The following is a 24,631-nucleotide window of genomic DNA, read 5'->3' on the forward strand; positions in this document are numbered from 1 at the left end:
GACTTTCTGACCTTTTCTGGAATCAGAAAAAATAACAAATAGACTAAAAAACAATAATTAATTCTGCAAATGTATATCCATGCTCCTATTTATGATATATATAACAGGCTTGAGAGAATGGGAAACAGAGCAAAAATTTATATAAAAAAAAAGAAAGAAAACTGATTCATAAAATGCTGCATGAAAGCTCTCTAAATGTTTTCTGAGAACACTGAATGAGCTGGGGGTAGAGCTTATAACGGCAATTTTGGCAGGATTTTTTGTGCGGGACTTTTTTTTTTTTGGCAGGACATTTTTGGCGCCAAATGATGACACGTCACCCATTGACATAAATAGCATCATAAAAGAAGCAATGATCTGAGCACTCGGGGGCAAGTAAAATCCTTAGTAAATCTTTATTGAAATAAGAGTAAAAACTGCATCTCAATGCAGGTAAGCAAGGACAGCAATCCTGATGCGTTTCGCGCCCCCTAGTGGCGCTTAGTCATAGGAATAGGTGCTAGAGGTGTCTCTGGTATACTTAAAGGGGCGACTGACCAATCACTGACCTAAAATAGGTATCATTGGACGCCGCCCCTGAAAGAACAACCACAGCACAAGAAAAAGTGTTTTAAAAAAACAATATAGGTAATAAAACTGTAGGTACAAAAATCCTTGTATGCATAGTTACAGGCTTGCAAAATAGAAAACACATTATACACAAAGAATATATTTATTAATCAATGTATCTTAAGAATTGCCTAAACAATTTATATATAAAATGCCTAGATTACAATATATTATAATATATTAAACAAATCCAGAGCTAACAATTAAACCTAGGACGATATGTAAATATATTACTTTTAAACATCAAAGCTTTATGGCAATGTAAAGACAATAAAGAAGTGATATTCATGTATAGTGTTTGGTTAATCAGTATGAAAGTTTAAATGATGTTTAGAAAATAGTGTTGTTAACAATATATATGGTGAGATTAGAAAATAGTTAAAGAATGGTTAGAAAAATTATTAAAGAGTATGCCGTTTGCAATAAAGAAATCAGTGGTCTGTGAGAAAGTAAAAACAAACATTACTATGTGCATTTTATTGAACATGCGTCTAAGTTGGTGTGTTTCAGAAAAAAAGAAAGAAAAAGAGAAGATATTTTATATGTTAATCTATGAAATAAGAAATATCCCATTCCAGATTAATACCCTTGGGGTGTCTAGTTTCTAACTTTAGAATCCAGAATAGCTCTCTTTTTGTGAGTAGTTTATGTCTGTCTCCCCCTCTGGTGGGTTTGTGTACTACCTCAATGATCTGTGCTCCAAAACTGGGAACTCCAGTGAGGTGCAGGCCATTGAAGTGTTTAGCAACCGCTGAGTTTTTATTGAAATTCTCAACGTCTCTCAAATGCTCCCTAACTCTATCTCAGAATTCACGGGAGGTTTGGCCTACATACTGTTGTTGGCAAAGATTGCAATTAAGTACATATACTACCCATTTGGTTCTGCATGTGGCATAGAAATTTATTTCAAATGATTTCAATGTGCTATTTGAATAAAAATGATTGCCAATAATGACAGATTTACAGGCTTTACAATTGAAATTATGACATTTGAAATTGCCTCTTCTGCCACTGTGGAGCCATGTTGAGGAAGAGGGGTTAGTTGTTTGTATCATGCTGGGAGCTAATTTAGAACCCAAAGTTTCCGGCTTTCTTGAGACAAATTTAAAGTCAATCAATGAATTAGATATTAAGGGATCATTCTTAAGAAGAGGAGTGTGTTTCTTTAAAATATTTACTACTTCACTATATTGGTTAGAGAATGGGGTACTAAACACTACAGAATTTTCTGAAAATGTTTTGTTCGATCTTTTTGGTTTAGGGATACTCTCTACTTTGGCATCTTGTTGCACCTTTTCCAAGAGACTCAAGTCATATCCTCTGGCTAACAGTCTCTTTTTTAAAACATTTGATTGATTAGAGTAAATCTCATCACTGTTGGTGTTTCTCCTGAGTCTTAGAAATTGGCTTCTTGGAATTGATTTGAGAAGGTGCGGCGGATGGGCTGATCGGGCATGTAAAATGGTATTGCCCGCAGTAGGTTTTCTATACGTGCTTGATATAATTGAGCCATCAACCGCCACTCCTTCTAATGTCAAGTCCAAAAAGTTAACTGTAGAGAGATTGGATTCTCCAGTAAATTTTAATAGACTAGTGTTGGTATTTAAATATTCCAAAAAGCAGGCAAGTGAGAAACCTTCTTGTTCCCTGCTTTCAATTATAAAAATCATGTCGTCAATAAATCTATTATAAAAAATGGTATCATGTATAAATGGATTTTGATGAGAATAAATATGTTGGAGTTCCCACCAACCCACATATAAATTGGCATATGAGGGGGCGAATTTCGCCCCCATTGCCGTTCCACAAAGTTGGAGATAAAATTCTTTATCAAAAATAAAATAGTTGTGGGTTAGTAGGAACTCCAAACAATCACAAATGAAGATTTTCTCTTCTTGTTTAAATGTAGTGTCTCTATCCATGAACCATTTTATTACTCTGACTCCCTGATTGTGAGGAATACATGAATACAATGATTCAATATCGATAACTACCCAGTTGAAGTTGTCCTTCCATTTAATGCCTTTTAAATTGTCTAGTAGATGACCAGAGTCCCTAAGATAGCTGTATAAGTTCACTACAAGTGGCTGAAGGATAGAGTCTAACCATTCAGACACAGGCTCCAAAAGGGAGCCTATGCCTGAAACAATGGGCCTACCCGGGGGAGAGAGAATGTCCTTATGGATCTTGGGGACATGGTGGAAGATTGGTATGACTGGGGACTTTGGTATTAAAAGTTCAATATCTTTTCTTTGTAATATTCCCAAAGCCAGACCATCCTCCAACAGATCCCCAAGATCACTTTTGAAGATATTTGTTGGATCTGAGGGCAGTTTACGATAAATAGATGTGTTTGCTAGTTGCCTGTTGGCTTCTGTAAGGTAGGAACTCTTGTTCATAAGGACAATAGCGCCACCTTTGTCTGCATTCCTCAAAACCAAGTTTTTGTTACACTGTAGTTTTTTCAAGGCAATGGATTCTTTTTGTGTCAAGTTAGTGTGGTGATGATGTTTATTATCACTTGTTTTATTAGCTAATTCTAGCAGATCTCTTTCAACACTTTGTTGAAAGGCATTGATGTATGGCCCTCTGACTTGTATGGGATAAAAATCCCTATTTTTTGTTATAGGAGGAGTTATGGAGTGCGTTCCGAGACCATTGAATTGAACCCCACTGCAAGATAAATCTCTCATAACCTTCAAAGTACAACAGTCTTTGAAGTCTTTCAATTGTAGATTTTGTCCAGAGGAGGAGTCACATTCCTGGTTGATATTGGTTTGATTGTTCTGATCCGATAAATTATCAAAAAATAATTTTTTAAGCGTCAATTTTCGGACAAATTTATTTACATCTAGAATTGTCTCAAAGACTGAGAACTTATTTAATGGAGCAAACCCTAATCCTCTTTGCAGGAGCGATTTTTCTTCTTCTGATAGTTGATAATCCGAGAGATTGACAATATTAAGGTTATTATCTGTTATTTCTTGTTCTTGCGTGTAAATTTTTTGCCTGCTGTTCCGCCTTTTTGATCTCCTTGTCCTGCGCCTAAAGGGCCACTCTTCTTAGTAGTAGTTGGTGGTATATTTGTATTAGTAGAGATTTCTTAATCTGAGTTCTCCATGGAGGAAGCTGATGTGGAGCCGCTTTCAGGTGCCGAGGAACTCATGTAGTTAAACTCCTGATCAGAGGATTCCTGTTCTGTGGAAGAGAAGGACACTTTCTTTTCCTTATTCTTTTGCTTGTTTTTTAGTATAGACTTTGGAGTGTCTTTGTCTTTAACTTCTTTTCTCTGTCCTATTTGGCGCCTGTATCTTCTATTGCCATATTGTGGCCAAAAGTAGACTCTGTTGTTCTCATAGTCCTTACGGTCTCTATCAAACTTATTCCTTTTGAATTCAGCCAGTTCAGCATCCAATTTCTGTATGTGTTCTTTCATTTGAGCTTTCAAATTAGTGTAAGCCTCATTATGTTTGTGACTCTTTAGTGCAATCTTGTCAGTTAAGATGGTGTCTTTTAATTTATCCCTTCTTCTCTGCTTATCTTTAATAAGAATTTTTATAAGAGTATTAGAGCAGAGGGTAAGAGTATCATTCCACTCATCTATGAGGTCTTGATCTTCCAGTTGGTATGTTGGAAATTTTCTTAATCGCAGGCCTCTAGGTATTCTGTTTGACTCTAGGTAGTGATAAAAGGTGACAATGATAAATAGCATCATCACATGCACGACATGCAAAGCTGTAGTGGATTTCTAATACACATATGACTCTAAAAAGCAGGTAAGAATTTTGATTGTATATACAAAAAAACAAAATGTACCTAAATAAAGCCTAATGGATACTTCTGTTATAGCTGCATAATATGTGATTATCAACATTCCATGAGACTAACATAATACTTCAAAAGGACTGTTTAATCTTAACACACATATTGTGGGAGTGCTACCAAAGTGACCAAAACAATTACAAAACAACAAAAAATATTGGTGCACATCCAACCACTTAAGTCCACTCTTTCATGGCATATTTTTATATTCTTCTGTCTGCCAAATATACTTACATAGCTTCTAATAAGATTGGGATAAACATCTCGCAATAATATGAGCTTACATTTGTGCTGCAAAAACAAATATACTTCTGCTAAATATACTTACATAGTTCAAATAAAATTGGGATTAACATTTCACAATAATATTGACTGACCAAATCCCTGGTCAGTCAAAATAAATAAATAAATATACTCAATAAGCTAGAAAGCTTCACACTGCAGCAAGTCATGTCTACACAGTGTGAAGCTTTCTAGCTTATTGAGTATATTTATCAGGAACACACCTGGGCTGCAGTAACCAAAGGGGAGGGATTTGGTCAGTCAATATTATTGTGAAATGTTCATCCCAATTTTATTTGAACTATGTAAGTATATTTAGCAGAAGTATATTTGTTTTTGCAGCACAAATATAAGCTCATATTATTGCAAGATGTTTATCCCAATCTTATTAGAAGCTATGGCCTAGATTTGGAGTTTGGCGGTAGCCGTGAAAACCAGCGCTAGAGGCTCCTAACGCTGGTTTTAGGCTACCGCCGGTATTTGGAGTCATTCAAAAAAGGGTCTAACGCTCACTTTTCAGCCGCAACTTTTCCATACCGCAGATCCCCTTACGTCAATTGCGTATCCTATCTTTTCAATGGGATCTTTCTAACTCCGGTATTTAGAGTCGTGTCTGAAGTGAGCGTTAGAAATCTAACGACAAAACTCCAGCCGCAGAAAAAAGTCAGTAGTTAAGAGCTTTCTGGGCTAACGCCGGTTCATAAAGCTCTTAACTACTGTGCTCTAAAGTACACTAACACCCATAAACTACCTATGTACCCCTAAACCGAGGCCCCCCCACATCGCCGACACTCGAATAATTTTTTTTAACCCCTAATCTGCCGACCGCCACCTACGTTATACTTATGTAGCCCTAATCTGCTGCCCCTAACACCGCCGTCCCCTATATTATATTTATTAACCCCTAACCTGCCCCCCACAATGTCGCAGCCAGCTACCTACAATAATTAACCCCTAATCTGCCGACCGCACAGAGCCGCCACCTACATTATAGCTATGTACCCCTAATCTGCTGCCCCTAACACCGCCGACCCCTATATTATATTTATTAACCCCTAATCTGCCCCCCTCAACGTCGCCTCCACCTGCCTACACTTATTAACCGCTAATCTGCCGAGCGGACCGCACCGCTACTATAATAAAGTTATTAACCCCTAATCCGCCTCACTAACCCTATAATAAATAGTAATAACCCCTAATCTGCCCTCCCTAACATCGCCGACACCTAACTTCAATTATTAACCCCTAATCTGCCGACTGGAGCTCACCGCTATTCTAATAAATGTATTAACCCCTAAAGCCAAGTCTAACCCTAACACTAACACCCCCCTAAGTTAAATATAATTTTAATCTAACGAAATTAATTAACTCTTCTTAAATAAATTATTCCTATTTAAAGCTAAATACTTACCTGTAAAATAAATCCTAATATAGCTACAATATAAATTATATTTATATTATAGCTATTTTAGGATTAATATTTATTTTACAGGTAACTTTGTATTTATTTTAACTAGGTACAATAGCTATTAAATAGTTAAGAACTATTTAATAGCTAAAATAGTTAAAATAATTGCAAATTTACCTGTAAAATAAATCCTAACCTAAGTTACAATTAAACCTAACACTACACTATCAATAAATCAATTAAATAAAATACCTATAATTATCTACAATTAAACCTAACACTACACTATCAATAAATAAATTAAATACAATTCCTACAAATAAATACAATGAAATAAAATAACTAAAGTACAAAAAAATAAAAAAGAACTAAGTTACAAAAAATAAAAAAATATTTACAAACATTAGAAAAATATTACAACAATTTTAAACTAATTACACCTACTCTAAGCCCCCGAATAAAATAACAAAGCCCCCCAAAATAAAAAAATGCCCTACCCTATTCTAAATTACTAAAGTTCAAAGCTCTTTTACCTTACCAGCCCTGAACAGGGCCCTTTGCGGGGCATGCCCCAAGAAGTTCAGCTCTTTTGCCTGTAAAAAAAAACATACAATACCCCCCCAACATTACAACACACCACCCACATACCCCTAATCTAACCCAAACCCCCCTTAAATAAACCTAACACTAAGCCCCTGAAGATCTCCCTACCTTGAGTCGTCTTCACCCAGCCGAGCCAAATTCTTCATCCAAGCGGAGCAAGAAGAGGTCCTCCATCCGGTAGAAGTCTTCATCCAAGTGGGGCAGAAGAGGTCTTCCATCCGATTGAAGTCTTCATCCAAGCGGCATCTTCTATCGTCATCCATCCGGAGCGGAGCGGCAGCATCCTGAAGACCTCCGACGCGGAACATCCATCCTGGCCGATGACTGAACGACGAATGACGGTTCCTTTAAATGACGTCATCCAAGATGGCGTCCCTCGAATTCCGATTGGCTGATAGGTTTCTTTTAGCCAATCGGAATTAAGGTAGGAATATTCTGATTGGCTGATGGAATCAGCCAATCAGATTGAACTTGATTCTGATTGGCTGTTGCGATCAGCCAATCAGAATATTCCTACCTTAATTCCGATTGGCTGATAGAATCCTATCAGCCAATCGGAATTCGAGGGACGCCATCTTGGATGACGTCATTTAAAGGAACCGTCATTCATCGTTCAGTCGTCGGCCAGGATGGATGTTCCGCGTCGGAGGTCTTCAGGATGCTGCCGCTCCGGATGGATGATGATAGAAGATGCCGCTTGGATGAAGACTTCAATCGGATGGAAGACCTCTTCTGCCCCGCTTGGATGAAGACTTCTACCAGATGGAGGACCTCTTCTTGCTCCGCTTGGATGAAGAATTTGGCTCGGCTGAGTGAAGACGACTCAAGGTAGGGAGATCTTCAGGGGCTTAGTGTTAGGTTTATTTAAGGGGGGTTTGGGTTAGATTAGGGGTATGCGGGTGGTGGGTTGTAATGTTGGGGGGGGGGGTATTGTATGTTTTTTTTTACAGGCAAAAGAGCTGAACTTCTTGGGGCATGCCCCGCAAAGGGCCCTGTTCAGGGCTGGTAAGGTAAAAGAGCTTTGAACTTTAGTAATTTAGAATAGGGTAGGGCATTTTTTTATTTTGGGGGGCTTTGTTATTTTATTAGGGGGCTTAGAGTAGGTGTAATTAGTTTAAAAGTGTTGTAATATATTTCTAATGTTTGTAAATATTTTTTTATTTTTTGTAACTTAGTTCTTTTTTATTTTTGGTACTTTAGTTAGTTTATTTCATTGTATTTATTTGTAGGAATTGTATTTAATTTATTTATTGATAGTGTAGTGTTAGGTTTAATTGTAGATAATTATAGGTATTTTATTTAATTTATTTATTGATAGTGTAGTGTTAGGTTTAATTGTAACTTAGGTTAGGATTTATTTTACAGGTAAATTTGTAATTATTTTAACTATTTTAGCTATTAAATAGTTCTTAACTATTTAATAGCTATTGTACCTGGTTAAAATAAATACAAAGTTACCTGTAAAATAAATATTAATCCTAAAATAGCTATAATATCATTATAATATATATTGTAGCTATATTAGGATTTATTTTACAGGTAAGTATTTAGCTTTAAATAGGAATAATTTATTTAATAAGAGTTAATTAATTTCGTTAGATTAAAATTATATTTAACTTAGGGGGGTGTTAGTGTTAGGGTTAGACTTAGCTTTAGGGGTTAATACATATATTAGAATAGCGGTGAGCTCCAGTCGGCAGATTAGGGGTTAATAATTGAAGTTAGGTGTCGGCGATGTTAGGGAGGGCAGATTAGGGGTTAATACTATTTATTATAGGGTTAGTGAGGTGGATTAGGGGTTAATAACTTTATAATAATAGCGGTGCGGTCCGCTCGGCAGATTAGGGGTTAATAAGTGTAGGCAGGTGGAGGCGACGTTGTGGGGGGCAGATTAGGGGTTAATAAATATAATATAGGGGTCGGCGGTGTTAGGGGCAGCAGATTAGGGGTACATAGGGATAATGTAAGTAGCGGCGGTTTACGGAGCGGCAGATTAGGGGTTAAAAATAATATACAGGGGTCAGCGATAGCGGGGGGCGGCAGATTAGGGGTTAATAAGTGTAAAGTTAGGGGGTGTTTAGACTCGGGGTACATGTTAGAGTGTTAGGTGCAGACGTAGGAAGTGTTTCCCCATAGGAAACAATGGGGCTGCGTTAGGAGCTGAACGCGGCTTTTTTGCAGGTGTTAGGTTTTTTTTCAGCTCAAACAGCCCCATTGTTTCCTATGGGGGAATCGTGCACAAGCACGTTTTTGAGGCTGGCCGCGTCCATAAGCAACTCTGGTATCGAGAGTTGAAGTTGCGTTAAATATGCTATACACTCCTTTTTTGGAGCCTAACGCAGCCATTCTGTGGACTCTCAATACCAGAATTATTTTAAAGGTGCGGCCAGAAAAAAGCCAGCGTTAGATATGCGGGTCGTTACCGACAAAACTCTAAATCTAGCCGTATGTAAGCATATTTGGCAGACAGAAGCATATACAAATATGCCATGAAAGAGTGGACTTAAGTGGTTGGATGTGCACCAATATTTTTTTGTTGTTTTGTAATTGTTTTGGTCACTTTGGTAGCACTCCCACAATATGTGTGTTAAGATTAAACAGTCCTTTTGTGGTGTGCGTAACCAAAAAACCCCTTTGTTGAATTTCTTAAATAGGGAGCTGACCAAATCCCTCCCCTTTGGTTACTGCACGCCACCCAGCCCAGGTGTGTTCCTGATAAATATACTCAATAAGCTAGAAAGCTTCACACTGTGTAGACATGACTTGCTGCAGTGTGGAAACTGGTTAGTATAGGACCAGTCTTTATGGGACACCTTGTAAGTGGTGACTGGCTTAGCAGAATATGATCATATTGTGTGACTAAGATCCCATTTCATTTAAAGGCATTTTTTTTTAAAGCAAAGAAAATTTTTGCATCATAAATATAAGTCAATATTATTGTGAAATGTTAATCCCAATTTTATTTGAACTATGTAAGTATATTTAGCAGAAGTATGTTTGTTTTTGCAGCACAAATATAAGCTCATATTATTGCGAGATGTTTATCCCAATCTTATTAGAAGCTATGTAAGTATATTTGGCAGACAGAAGCATATACAAATATGCCATGAAAGAGTGGACTTAAGTGGTTGGATGTGCACCAATATTTTTTGTTGTTTTGTAACATAATACTTAGCATTCTAATTTATAAATAAATTACTAGCTCCGAAAAAAAAACCTGTATGTTTCACAGACTCTACCAACCTTGACAAATATTTAGCCACAAATAAAGTCACTATAAAGAGCACTGAATTACTGACTCAAGGCATATATACAAACAATATAGAACAACTTTAGTTAAAAAGTGCCCAATCCATAGCTGGGAGTTTCTTATATAATAAAAGTTTATCCTTACCATGTAAGATACCCATCCATATATAGCAGACAGCCAAACCAGTACTGAAACAGATCAGCAGAGGTAATGGTACAAGAGTATATTGTCGATCTATAAAGGGAGGCAGCTGATGAATCCCTGCGACCGATTTACAGAGAGCCCTAGAATAGATTTCCCATATGCGAAAACATGGTATCATCAGGCAATACTCCCTTCACATCCCTCAGACAAACACTGCACTTAGAGAGGAACTGGGCTTCAATTTGTTTAGAAGTGACTTTCACTGAAGAAATCGAGCACATCATATTTCACCACCTCCTAAGGAGGCAAAGTTTGTAAAACCGAGGTATGTGGGAGGTGTATTTATAGGAATTTGGGGTTTGGGAAACTTTGCCCCCTCCTGGTAGCAATGTATATCTCATACGTCACTAGCTCATGGGCTCATTGTCACCTATATGAAAGAAACATCCCTGACATATGTATTTTTCATATGTGTCCCTTTTAAAAGCGGCAATGTGGTCACCCTAATATGCAGCGGTCGTCAACCAGTGGTCCATGGACCACTGGTGGTCCACGAGAAGATGTTGGTGGTCCTTGACACCATCAAGCAGGAATTAATACCCTCTGATGGTGTCACCCCTGTTGCGCCGCAACTCCCTACAGTGCCTGGCTGGACATCAGTGAAACCAGACAGAGGAGGAGTTAAATTACAATCTCCCTACGCACGTTGCATAGTACTGTGCAACTTGTGTAGCTAGATTGTATTTTTAACTCTTCCGTCCAGCGCGCTGCTCAAAAAAAGATGCTTCCATTCTAAAGCCAGCAGAGGTTGGTATAGTCTTGGCTTGACATAGTGGTATAGTTTTGGCTTTAAATAGTGGAATTAAAGTATATAAAAAAGTAAATCTTATAAAAACAATTTCTCTCTTATATTTCATTTATTATTTTCCCTTTACCTGTCTCTTTGAGTAGTTTTCTTAATTCCTTCAGATGGACTTACATCACTGTTTTTCTTCCTCCCCTCCATCATCTTTTTTTTTCTTATTAAATATTAATTATTTTTCATTCTAATAATTTTCCCACGCACAAAGCCATTCCCCCTAAATTCCAGTAATTGCCATCCAGCAGATCAGCCATATCCCACCAGTGTTATAGTAATTGCCAGTAACATCAGTCGTGGTTAGCTCACTTCCATATTGAGAGCTTTCTGATATAAACTTAATTTATGACTCCAATGTCTGTCCATGATCATAAATAGTTTTTAATAATTTCTAACTGGGGAGGTAACTTGGAAGTCTTGTGGTCCTTTTAAACATAATTCTTTTTTTCCACACTTTCTGCCTCTCTGTTTCCAGCTCAAAAGTTGGCACTCACCCTTCATCTGTCATTTGGAAGTATTCTCTCAGTTCTGTCATTCAGTTAGTTAATTCCAAAAAATAATTCTTAAAAATGTGTAAATATATACATAATGTAAACTTAGCTATGGTTATACTAGTTATGTACGGTATGTGTGTGTATGTATATATATATATATATATATATATATATATATACACATACATAAATACATACATACATACATATATATATATATATATATATATATATATATATATATATATACATACACACACACACACATACACACAGGGGTTTGTACCTTTTAAAAAAAAATCATGTTAGTGGTCCACGGGATTCAAAATTGTGAGTTTAGTGGTCCCTGAGGTCCGAAAGGTTGGCGACCTGCCAATATGTATACTTATGTGTGTGTGTGTGTGTGTATGTGTGTATATCTATGCTTGTGTGTGTGTGTGAATGTGCATGTGCGTATATATATGCTTGTGTGTGTGTGAGAATGTGCATGTGTGTATATACTGTGTATGCTTGTGTGTGTGAATGTGAATGTGCATGTGCATGTGTGTATATCTATGTTTGTGTCTGTGTGAATATGAATGTGCATGTGTGTATATCTATGCTTGTGTGTGTATATCTATGCTTGTGAATGTGCATGTGTGTATATGTATGCTTGTGTGTGTATGTGCATGTTTTTATATTTATGCTTGTGTGTGTATGTATGATTGTGTGTGTGCATGTGTGTATATTTATGATTGTGTGTATGTGCATGTGTGTATATGTATGATTGTGTGTGTGCATGTGTGTATATGTATGCTTGTGTGTGTGTACATGTGTGTATATGTAGGCTTGTATGTGCATGTGTGTATATGTATGCTTGTATATGTGTGTATATGTATGCTTGTGTGTGTAGGTATGTATATGTATGCTTATGTGTATGTGTGTATATGTATGTTTGTGTGTATATATATATGCTTGTGTGTATGTGTATGCTTGTATATGTGTGTATATGTATGCTTGTGTGTGTGTATGTATGCTTGTGTGTGTAGGTATGTATGTGTATGCTTATGTGTATGTGTGTATATGTATGCTTGTTTGTATATATATATGCTTGTGTGCATGTGTATGCTTGTATATGTGTGTATATGTATGCTTGTGTGTGTGTAGGTATGTATATGTATGCTTGTGTGTATGTGTGTATATGTATGCTTGTGTGTATATGTATGCTTGTGTATGTGTGTATATGTATGCTTGTGTGTGTATGTGTGTATATGTATGCTTGTGTGTGTGTGTATATGTATGCTTGTGTGTGTAGGTATGTATGTGTATGCTTATGTGTATGTGTGTATATGTATGCTTGTTTGTATATATATGCTTGTGTGCATGTGTATGCTTGTATATGTGTGTATATGTATGCTTGTGTGTGTGTAGGTATGTATATGTATGCTTGTGTGTATGTGTGTATATGTATGCTTGTGTGTATATGTATGCTTGTGTATGTGTGTATATGTATGCTTGTGTGTGTGTGTATATGTATGCTTGTGTGTGTGTATATGTATGCTTGTGTGTGTAGGTATGTATATGTATGCTTATGTGTATGTGTGTATATGTATGCTTGTTTGTATATATATATGATTGTGTGTATGTGTATGCTTGTATATGTGTGTATATGTATGCTTGTGTGTGTGTAGGTATGTATATGTATGCTTGTGTGTATGTGTGTATATGTATGCTTGTGTGTATATGTATGCTTGTGTATGTGTGTATATGTATGCTTGTGTGTGCGTGTATATATGTATGCTTGTGTGTATGTGCATGTGTGTATATGTATGATTGTGTGTGTGCATGTGTGTATATGTATGCTTGTGTGTGTGTCCATGTGTGTATATGTAGGCTTGTATGTGCATGTGTGTATATGTATGCTTGTATATGTGTGTATATGTATGCTTGTATATGTGTGTATATGTATGCTTGTGTGTGTGTATATGTATGCTTGTGTGTGTAGGTATGTATATGTATGCTTATGTGTATGTGTGTATATGTATGTTTGTGTGTATATATATGCTTGTGTGTATGTGTATGCTTGTATATGTGTGTATATGTATGCTTGTGTGTGTGTGTATATGTATGCTTGTGTGTGTAGGTATGTATGTGTATGCTTATGTGTATGTGTGTATATGTATGCTTATGTGTATGTGTGTATATGTATGCTTGTGTGTGTATATGTATGCTTGTGTGTGTGTATATGTATGCTTGTATGTGTGTATATGTATGCTTGTGTGTATGTGTGTATATGTATGCTTGTGTGTGTATATGTATGCTTATGTGTATGTGTGTATATGTATGCTTGTGTGTGTATATGTATGCTTGTGTGTGTGTGTCTATATGTATGCTTATGTGTATATATGTATGCTTGTGTGTGTGTGTATATATATATATGTATATGTATGCTTCTGTGTGTAGGTATGTATATGTATGTATGTATATGTATGCTTGTGTTTATGTGTGTATATGTATGCTTATGTGCATATGTGTGTATATGTATGCTTGTGTGTGTATGTGTATATTTGTATGTTTGTGTGTATGTGTGTATATGTATGCTTGTGTGTGTATGTGTATGTGTGTATATGTATGCTTGTGTGTGTATGTGTATGTGTGTATATGTATGCTTATGTGTATGTGTGTATATGTATGCTTGTGTGTATATGTATGCTTGTGTGTGTATGTGTATATTTGTATGTTTGTGTGTATGTGTATGTGTGTATATGTATGCTTGTGTGTGTATGTGTATGTGTGTATATGTATGCTTGTGTGTGTATGTGTATGTGTGTATATGTATGCTTATGTGTATGTGTGTATATGTATGCTTGTGTGTATATGTATGCTTGTGTGTGTGTATATATATGTATATGTATGCTTCTGTGTGTAGGTATGTATATGTATGTGTGTATATGTATGCTTGTGTTTATGTGTGTATATGTATGCTTATGTGCATATGTGTGTATATGTATGCTTGTGTGTGTATGTGTGTATGTGTGTGCTTGTGTGTGTATGTGTGTATATGTATGCTTGTGTTTATGTGTGTATATGTATGCTTGTGTGTATATGTATGTGTGTGGTAGGTAGCTCAGTTGGTAAATGCCCTGACTACAACAAAAACCTGTTTAAAAGATCCAAGGTTACAGGTTCGAAACCCTGCAGACTCAGCCCTTCATCTTTCCGAGGTCGATAAAATGAGTACCATTAAATTGGGTAATAATAACAACTATTACTATTCAGCTGCCAATTTGGGAGAAAGGCATTGTATAAATACTAGTTATTATTATTATTATGTATGTGTATATGTATGCTTGTGTGTGTGTATATATGTATGCTTATGTGTGTATATGTATGCTTGTGTGTGTGTGTGTGTATATGTATGCTTGTATGTGTGTGTGTATATGTATGCTTGTATGTGCATGTGTGTATATGTATGCTTGTGTGTGTATATGTATGTGTATGTTTATATATGTATATGTGTATACTGTATGTATACTTGTGTGTGTGTGTGTGTGTGTGTGTATATGTATGCTTGTGTATGTGTGTATATGTATGCTTGTATGTGCATGTATGTTTGTATGTGCATATGTATACTTGTGTATGTGTGTATATGTATACTTGTGTGTGTGTGTGTGTGTGTGTATGTGTATATCTGTATGCTTGTGTGTCTGTGTGTATATGTATGTTTGTGTATGTGTATTTGTGTATTTGTATGCTTGTATGTATATATACATATGCTTGTGTGTTTGTATGTGTATATATGTATGCTTGTGTGTGTTTGTATACTTGTGTGTGTTTGTGAAAATTTGAGAAATAACGTATATATATCATACAATCACTCCATAAACCCATACCAAATACACTGCATATATAATTTGATGAAAATATGCTAATAAAATAGTTTTTACCATTTGCCAATTAAAAAAAAAAAAAAAAAAATGTCCCTGGATTTAATTTTACAAATCTGGTCACCTTACTTTAATAGGATTTAAAGGGACAGTCAACTCCAAAATGTTTATAATTTAAGAAGATAGATAATTCCTTTTTTACCCATTCCCCAGTTTTGCACAGCCAATATGGTTATATTAATATACCTTTTACCTCTGTAATTACCTTGTATCTAAGCCTCTTTGACATCCCCCTGATTACATGGCTATTTATTTATTATCTATTGACTTGCATTTTAGCCAATTAGTGCTATGTCCTGCACAACTCCACAGGAGAGAGCACAATGTTATGGCCCACATGAACTAGCAGTCTCCTGTTGTGAAAAGCTAATAAAAAAGCATGTGATAAGAGGCTGTCTGTAGTGGCCTAGAAACATGCTGAAATTTAGAGGTTGAAAGGTTATAAAGTATATTAAAGGGCCACTGTAAGTTAATTTTTTTCTATGCCTCTTATTAAATAACTATCCCAAATAAAAAAATTTTTAATAGCATCACATTAAAAACATAATTTATGTAAGAACTTACCTGATAAATTCATTTCTTTCATATTAGCAAGAGTCCATGAGCTAGTGACGTATGGGATATACATTCCTACCAGGAGGGGTAAAGTTTCCCAAACCTCAAAATGCCTATAAATACACCCCTCACCACACCCACAAATCAGTTTAACGCATAGCCAAGAAGTGGGGTGATAAGACAAAAGTGCGAAAGCATAAAAAATAAGGAATTGGAATAATTGTGCTTTATACAAAAAAATCATAACCACCACAAAAAAGGGTGGGCCTCATGGACTCTTGCTAATATGAAAGAAATGAATTTATCAGGTAAGTTCTTACATAAATTATGTTTTCTTTCATGTAATTAGCAAGAGTCCATGAGCTAGTGACGTATGGGATAATGAATACCCAAGATGTGGATCTTCCACGCAAGAGTCACTAGAGAGGGAGGGATAAAATAAAGACAGCCAATTCCGCTGAAAATAATCCACACCCAAAATAAAGTTTAAATCTTATAATGAAAAAAACTGAAATTATAAGCAGAAGAATCAAACTGAAACAGCTGCCTGAAGTACTTTTCTACCAAAAACTGCTTCAGAAGAAGAAAACACATCAAAAATGGTAGAATTTAGTAAAAGTATGCAAAGACCAAGTTGCTGCTTTGCAAATCTGATCAACCGAAGCTTCATTCCAAAACGCCCAGGAAGTAGAAACTGACCTAGTAGAATGAGCTGTAATCCTTTGAGGCAGAGTTTTACCCAACTCGACATAAGCAAGATGAATCAAAGACTTTAACCAAGACGCCAAAGAAATGGCAGAGGCCTTCTGACCTTTCCTAGAACCGGAAAAGATAACAAATAGACTAGAAGTCTTTCAGAAATTTTTAGTAGCTTCAACATAATATTTCAAAGCTCTAACTACATCCAAAGAATGCAACGACCTTTCCTTAGAATTCTTAGGATTAGGACACAATGAAGGAACCACAATTTCTCTACTAATGTTGTTAGAATTCACAACCTTAGGCAAAAATTTAAAAGAAGTTCGCAACACCGCCTTATCCTGATGAAAAATCAGAAAAACATAATTTATGTAAGAACTTACCTGATAAATTCATTTCTTTCATATTAACAAGAGTCCATGAGCTAGTGACGTATGGGATATACATTCCTACCAGGAGGGGCAAAGTTTCCCAAACCTTAAAATGCCTATAAATACACCCCTCACCACACCCACAAATCAGTTTAACGAATAGCCAAGAAGTGGGGTGATAAGAAAAAGTGCGAAGCATATAAAATAAGGAATTGGAATAATTGTGCTTTATACAAAAAAATCATAACCACCACAAAAAAGGGTGGGCCTCATGGACTCTTGTTAATATGAAAGAAATGAATTTATCAGGTAAGTTCTTACATAAATTATGTTTTCTTTCATGTAATTAACAAGAGTCCATGAGCTAGTGACGTATGGGATAATGACTACCCAAGATGTGGATCTTTCCACACAAGAGTCACTAGAGAGGGAGGGATAAAATAAAGACAGCCAATTCCTGCTGAAAATAATCCACACCCAAAATAAAGTTTAACAAAAAACATAAGCAGAAGATTCAAACTGAAACCGCTGCCTGAAGAACTTTTCTACCAAAAACTGCTTCAGAAGAAGAAAATACATCAAAATGGTAGAATTTAGTAAAAGTATGCAAAGAAGACCAAGTTGCTGCTTTGCAAATCTGGTCAATCGAAGCTTCATTCCTAAACGCCCAGGAAGTAGATACTGACCTAGTAGAATGAGCTGTAATTCTTTGAGGCGGAGTTTTACCCGACTCAACATAGGCAAGATGAATTAAAGATTTCAACCAAGATGCCAAAGAAATGGCAGAAGCTTTCTGGCCTTTCCTAGAACCAGAAAAGATAACAAATAGACTAGAAGTCTTACGGAAAGATTTCGTAGCTTCAACATAATATTTCAAAGCTCTAACAACATCCAAAGAATGCAATGATTTCTCCTTAGAATTCTTAGGATTAGGACATAATGAAGGAACCACAATTTCTCTACTAATGTTGTTGGAATTCACAACTTTAGGTAAAAATTCAAAAGAAGTTCGCAACACCGCCTTATCCTGATGAAAAATCAGAAAAGGAGACTCACACGAAAGAGCAGATAATTCAGAAACTCTTCTAGCAGAAGAGATGGCCAAAAGGAACAAAACTTTCCAAGAAAGTAATTTAATGTCCAATGAATGCATAGGTTCAAACGGAGGAGCTTGAAGAGCTCCCAGAACCAAATTCAAACTCCAAGGAGGAGAAATTGACTTAATGACAGGTTTTATACGAACCAAAGCTTGTACAAAACAATGAATATCAGGAAGAATAGCAATCTTTCTGTGAAAAAGAACAGAAAGAGCAGAGATTTGTCCTTTCAAAGAACTTGCGGACAAACCCTTATCCAAACCATCCTGAAGAAATTGTAAAATTCTCGGTATTCTAAAAGAATGCCAAGAAAAATGATGAGAAAGACACCATGAAATATAAGTCTTCCAGACTCTATAATATATCTCTCGAGATACAGATTTACGAGCCTGTAACATAGTATTAATCACGGAGTCAGAGAAACCTCTATGACCAAGAATCAAGCGTTCAATCTCCATACCTTTAAATTTAAGGATTTCAGATCCGGATGGAAAAAAGGACCTTGTGACAGAAGGTCTGGTCTTAACGGAAGAGTCCATGGCTGGCAAGATGCCATCCGGACAAGATCCGCATACCAAAACCTGTGAGGCCATGCCGGAGCTATTAGCAGAACAAACGAGCATTCCCTCAGAATCTTGGAGATTACTCTTGGAAGAAGAACTAGAGGCGGAAAGATATAGGCAGGATGATACTTCCAAGGAAGTGATAATGCATCCACTGCCTCCGCCTGAGGATCCCGGGATCTGGACAGATACCTGGGAAGTTTCTTGTTTAGATGAGAGGCCATCAGATCTATCTCTGGGAGCCCCCACAATTGAACAATCTGAAGAAATACCTCTGGGTGAAGAGACCATTCGCCCGGATGCAACGTTTGGCGACTGAGATAATCCGCTTCCCAATTGTCTACACCTGGGATATGAACCGCAGAGATTAGACAGGAGCTGGATTCCGCCCAAACCAAAATTCGAGATACTTCTTTCATAGCCAGAGGACTGTGAGTCCCTCCTTGATGATTGATGTATGCCACAGTTGTGACATTGTCTGTCTGAAAACAAATGAACGATTCTCTCTTCAGAAGAGGCCAAAACTGAAGAGCTCTGAAAATTGCACGGAGTTCCAAAATATTGATCGGTAATCTCACCTCCTGAGATTCCCAAACTCCTTGTGCCGTCAGAGATCCCCACACAGCTCCCCAACCTGTGAGACTTGCATCTGTTGAAATTACAGTCCAGGTCGGAAGAACAAAAGAAGCCCCCTGAATTAAACGATGGTGATTTGTCCACCACGTTAGAGAGTGTCGAACAATCGGTTTTTAAAGATATTAATTGAGATATCTTCGTGTAATCCCTGCACCATTGGTTCAGCATACAGAGCTGAAGAGGTCGCATGTGAAAACGAGCAAAGGGGATCGCGTCCGATGCAGCAGTCATAAGACCTAGAATTTCCATGCATAAGGCTACCGAAGGGAATGATTGTGACTGAAGGTTTCGACAAGCTGTAATCAATTTTAGACGTCTCTTGTCTGTTAAAGACAGAGTCATGGACACTGAATCTATCTGGAAACCCAGAAAGGTTACCCTTGTTTGAGGAATCAAAGAACTTTTTGGTAAATTGATCCTCCAACCATGATCTTGAAGAAACAACACAAGTCGATTCGTATGAGACTCTGCTAAATGTAAAGACGGAGCAAGTACCAAGATATCGTCCAAATAAGGAAATACCACAATACCCTGTTTCTCTGATTACAGACAGAAGGGCACCGAGAATCTTTGTGAAAATTCTTGGAGCTGTAGCAAGGCCAAACGGTAGAGCCACAAATTGGTAATGCTTGTCTAGAAAAGAGAATCTCAGGAACTGATAATGATCTGGATGAATCGGAATATGCAGATATGCATCCTGTAAATCTATTGTGGACATATAATTCCCTTGCTGAACAAAAGGCAATATAGTCCTTACAGTTACCATCTTGAACGTTGGTATCCTTACATAACGATTCAATAATTTTAGATCCAGAACTGGTCTGAAGGAATTCTCCTTCTTTGGTACAATGAAGAGATTTGAATAAAACCCCATCCCCTGTTCCGGAACTGGAACTGGCATAATTACTCCAGCCAACTCTAGATCTGAAACACAATTCAGAAATGCTTGAGCTTTCACTGGATTTACTGGGACATGGGAAAGAAAAAATCTCTTTGCAGGAGGTCTCAACTTGAAACCAATTCTGTACCCTTCTGAAACAATGTTCTGAATCCAAAGATTGTGAACAGATTTGATCCAAATTTCTTTGAAAAAACGTAACCTGCCCCCTACCAGCTGAACTGGAATGAGGGCCGTACCTTCATGTGAACTTAGAAGCAGGCTTTGCCTTTCTAGCAGGCTTGGATTTATTCCAGACTGGAGATGGTTTCCAAACTGAAACTGCTCCTGAGGACGAAGGATCAGGCTTTTGTTCTTTGTTGAAACGAAAGGAACGAAAACGATTGTTAGCCCTGTTTTTACCTTTAGATTTTTTATCCTGTGGTAAAAAAGTTCCTTTCCCACCAGTAACAGTTGAAATAATAGAATCCAACTGAGAACCAAATAATTTGTTTCCCTGGAAAGAAATGGAAAGTAGAGTTGATTTAGAAGCCATATCAGCATTCCAAGTCTTAAGCCATAAAGCTCTTCTGGCTAAGATAGCCAGAGACATAAATCTAACATCAACTCTAATAATATCAAAAATGGCATCACAGATGAAATTATTAGCATGCTGGAGAAGAATAATAATATCATGAGAATCACGATTTGTTACTTGTTGCGCTAGAGTTTCCAACCAAAAAGTTGAAGCTGCAGCAACATCAGCCAATGATATAGCAGGTCTAAGAAGATTACCTGAACATAGATAAGCTTTTCTTAGAAAAGATTCAATTTTTCTATCTAAAGGATCCTTAAACGAGGTACCATCTGACGTAGGAATGGTAGTACGTTTAGCAAGGGTAGAAATAGCCCCATCAACTTTAGGGATTTTGTCCCAAAATTCTAACCTGTCAGGCGGAACAGGATATAATTGCTTAAAACGTTTAGAAGGAGTAAATGAATTACCCAATTTATCCCATTCCTTAGCAATTACTGCAGAAATAGCATTAGGAACAGGAAAGACTTCTGGAATAACCGCAGGAGCTTTAAAAACCTTATCCAAACGTATAGAATTAGTATCAAGAGGACTAGAATCCTCTATTTCTAAAGCAATTAGTACTTCTTTAAGTAAAGAGCGAATAAATTCCATCTTAAATAAATATGAAGATTTATCAGCATCAATCTCTGAGACAGAATCCTCTGAACTAGAAGAGTCCAAAGAATCAGAATGATGGTGTTCATTTAAAAATTCATCTGTAGAGAGAGAAGATTTAAAAGACTTTTTACATTTACTAGAAGGAGAAATAACAGACAAAGCCTTCTTTATGGATTCAGAAACAAAAATCTCTTATGTTATCAGGAACATTCTGCACCTTAGATGTTGAGGGAACTGCAACAGGCAATGGTACATCACTAAAGGAAATATTATCTGCTTTAACAAGTTTGTCATGACAATTAATACAAACAACAGCTGGAGAAATAGCTACCAAAAGTTTACAGCAGATACACTTAGCTTTGGTAGATCCAGCAGGCAGTGGTTTTCCTGTAGTATCTTCTGGCTCAGATGCAACGTGAGACATCTTGCAATATGTAAGAGAAAAAACAACATATAAAGCAAAATAAATCAAATTCCTTATAAGACAGTTTCAGGAATGGGAAAAAAATGCCAAACATCAAGCTTCTAGCAACCAGAAGCAAATGAAAATGAGACTGAAATAATGTGGAGACAAAAGCGACGCCCATATTTTTTGGCGCCAAATAAGACGCCCACATTATTTGGCGCCTAAATGCTTTTGGCGCCAAAAATGACGCCACATCCGGAACGCCGACATTTTTGGCGCAAAATAACGTCAAAAAAATGACGCAACTTCCGGCGACACGTATGACGCCGGAAACGGAAATGAATTTTTGCGCCAAAAAAAATCCGCGCCAAAAATGACGCAATAAAATGAAGCATTTTCAGCCCCCGCGAGCCTAACAGCCCACAGGGAAAAAAGTCAAATTTTTGAGGTAAGACAAAATATGATAATTTAAAGCATAATCCCAAATATGAAACTGACTGTCTGGAAATAAGGAAAGTTGAACATTCTGAGTCAAGGCAAATAAATGTTTGAATACATATATTTAGAACTTTATAAATAAAGTGCCCAACCATAGCTTAGAGTGTCACAGAAAATAAGACTTACTTACCCCAGGACACTCATCTACATGTTTGTAGAAAGCCAAACCAGTACTGAAACGAGAATCAGTAGAGGAAATGGTAAATATAAGAGTATATCGTCGATCTGAAAAAGGAGGTAAGAGATGAATCTCTACGACCGATAACAGAGAACCTTATGAAATAGACCCCGTAGAAGGAGATCACTGCATTCAATAGGCAATACTCTCCTCACATCCCTCTGACATTCACTGCACGCTGAGAGGAAAACCGGGCTCCAACTTGCTGCGGAGCGCATATCAACGTAGAATCTAGCACAAACTTACTTCACCACCTCCCTTGGAGGCAAAGTTTGTAAAACTGATTTGTGGGTGTGGTGAGGGGTGTATTTATAGGCATTTTAAGGTTTGGGAAACTTTGCCCCTCCTGGTAGGAATGTATATCCCATACGTCACTAGCTCATGGACTCTTGTTAATTACATGAAAGAAAGGAGATTCACAAGAAAGAGCAGATAATTCAGAAACTCTTCTAGCAGAAGAGATGGCCAAAAGAAACAAAACTTTCCAAGAAAGTAATTTAATGTCCAGCGAATGCATAGGTTCAAACGGAGGAGCTTGAAGAGCCCCCAGAACCAAATTCAAACTCCAAGGAGGAGAAATTGACTTAATAACAGGTTTTATACGAACCAAAGCTTGTACAAAACAATGAATATCAGGAAGACTAGCAATCTTTCTGTGAAAAAGAACAGAAAGAGCAGAGATTTGTCCTTTCAAGGAACTTGCAGACAAACCTTTATCCAAACCATCCTGAGGAAACTGTAAAATTCTAGGAATTCTAAAAGAATGCCAAGAAAAATGATGAGAAAAACACCAAGAAATGTAAATCTTCCAGACTCGATAATATATCTTCCTAGATACAGATTTACGAGCCTGTAACATAGTATTAATCAGAGAGTCAGAGAAACCTCTATGACTGAGAATCAAGCGTTCAATCTCCATACCTTCAAATTTAAGGATTTGAGATCCTGATGGAAAAAAAGGACCTTGTGATAGAAGGTCTGGTCTTAACGGAAGAGTCCACGGTTGGCAAGTGGCCATCCGGACAAGAACCGCATGCCAAAAACTGTGAGGCCAAGCTGGAGCCACCAGCAGAACAAACGAGCATTCCTTCAGAATCTTGGAGATTACTCTTGGAAGAAGAACTAGAGGCGGAAAGATATAGGCAGGATGATACATCCAAAGAAGTGACAATGCATCCACTGCTTCCGCCTGAGGGTCCCTGGATCTGGACAGATACCTGGGAAGTTTCTTGTTTAGATGAGAAGCCATCAGATCTATTTCTGGAAGTCCCCACATTTGAACAATCTGAAGAAATACCTCTGGGTGAAGAGACCATTCGCCCGGATGCAACGTTTGGCGACTGAGATAATCCGCTTCCCAATTGTCTATACCTGGGATATGAACCGCAGAAATTAGACAGGAGCTGGATTCCGCCCATACCAGTATTCGAGATACTTCTTTCATAGCCAGAGGACTGTGAGTCCCTCCTTGATGATTGATGTATGCCACAGTTGTGACATTGTCTGAAAACAAATGAACTATTCTCTCTTTAGAAGAGGCCATGACTGAAGAGCTCTGAAAATTGCACGGAGTTCCAAAATATTGATTGGTAATCTCACCTCCTGAGATTCCCAAACCCCTTGTGCTGTCAGAGACCCCCAAACAGCTCCCCAACCTGTCAGACTTGCATCTGTTGAAATTACAGTCCAGGTCGGAAGAACAAAAGAAGCCCCCTGAACTAAACGATGGTGATCTGTCCACCACGTCAGAGAGTGTCGTACAATCGATTTTAAAGATATTAATTGAGATATCTTTGTGTAATCCCTGCACCACTGGTTCAGCATACAGAGCTGAAGAGGTCACATGTGGAAACGAGCAAAGGGGATCGCGTCCGATGCAGCAGTCATAAGACCTAGAATTTCCATGCATAAGGCTACCGAAGGGAATGATTGTGACTGAAGGTTTCGACAAGCTGAGATTAATTTCAGACGTCTCTTGTTTGTCAGAGACAGAGTCATGGACACTGAATCTATCTGGAAACCTAAAAAGGTTACCTTTGTCTGAGGAATCAATGAACTTTTTGGTAAATTGATCCTCCAACCATGATCTTGAAGAAACAACACAAGTCGATTCGTATGAGATTCTGCTAAGTGTGAAGACTGAGCAAGTACCAAGATAT

Source organism: Bombina bombina, chromosome 6 (assembly GCF_027579735.1).
Source record: "Bombina bombina isolate aBomBom1 chromosome 6, aBomBom1.pri, whole genome shotgun sequence".
Lineage (NCBI taxonomy): Eukaryota > Metazoa > Chordata > Amphibia > Anura > Bombinatoridae > Bombina > Bombina bombina.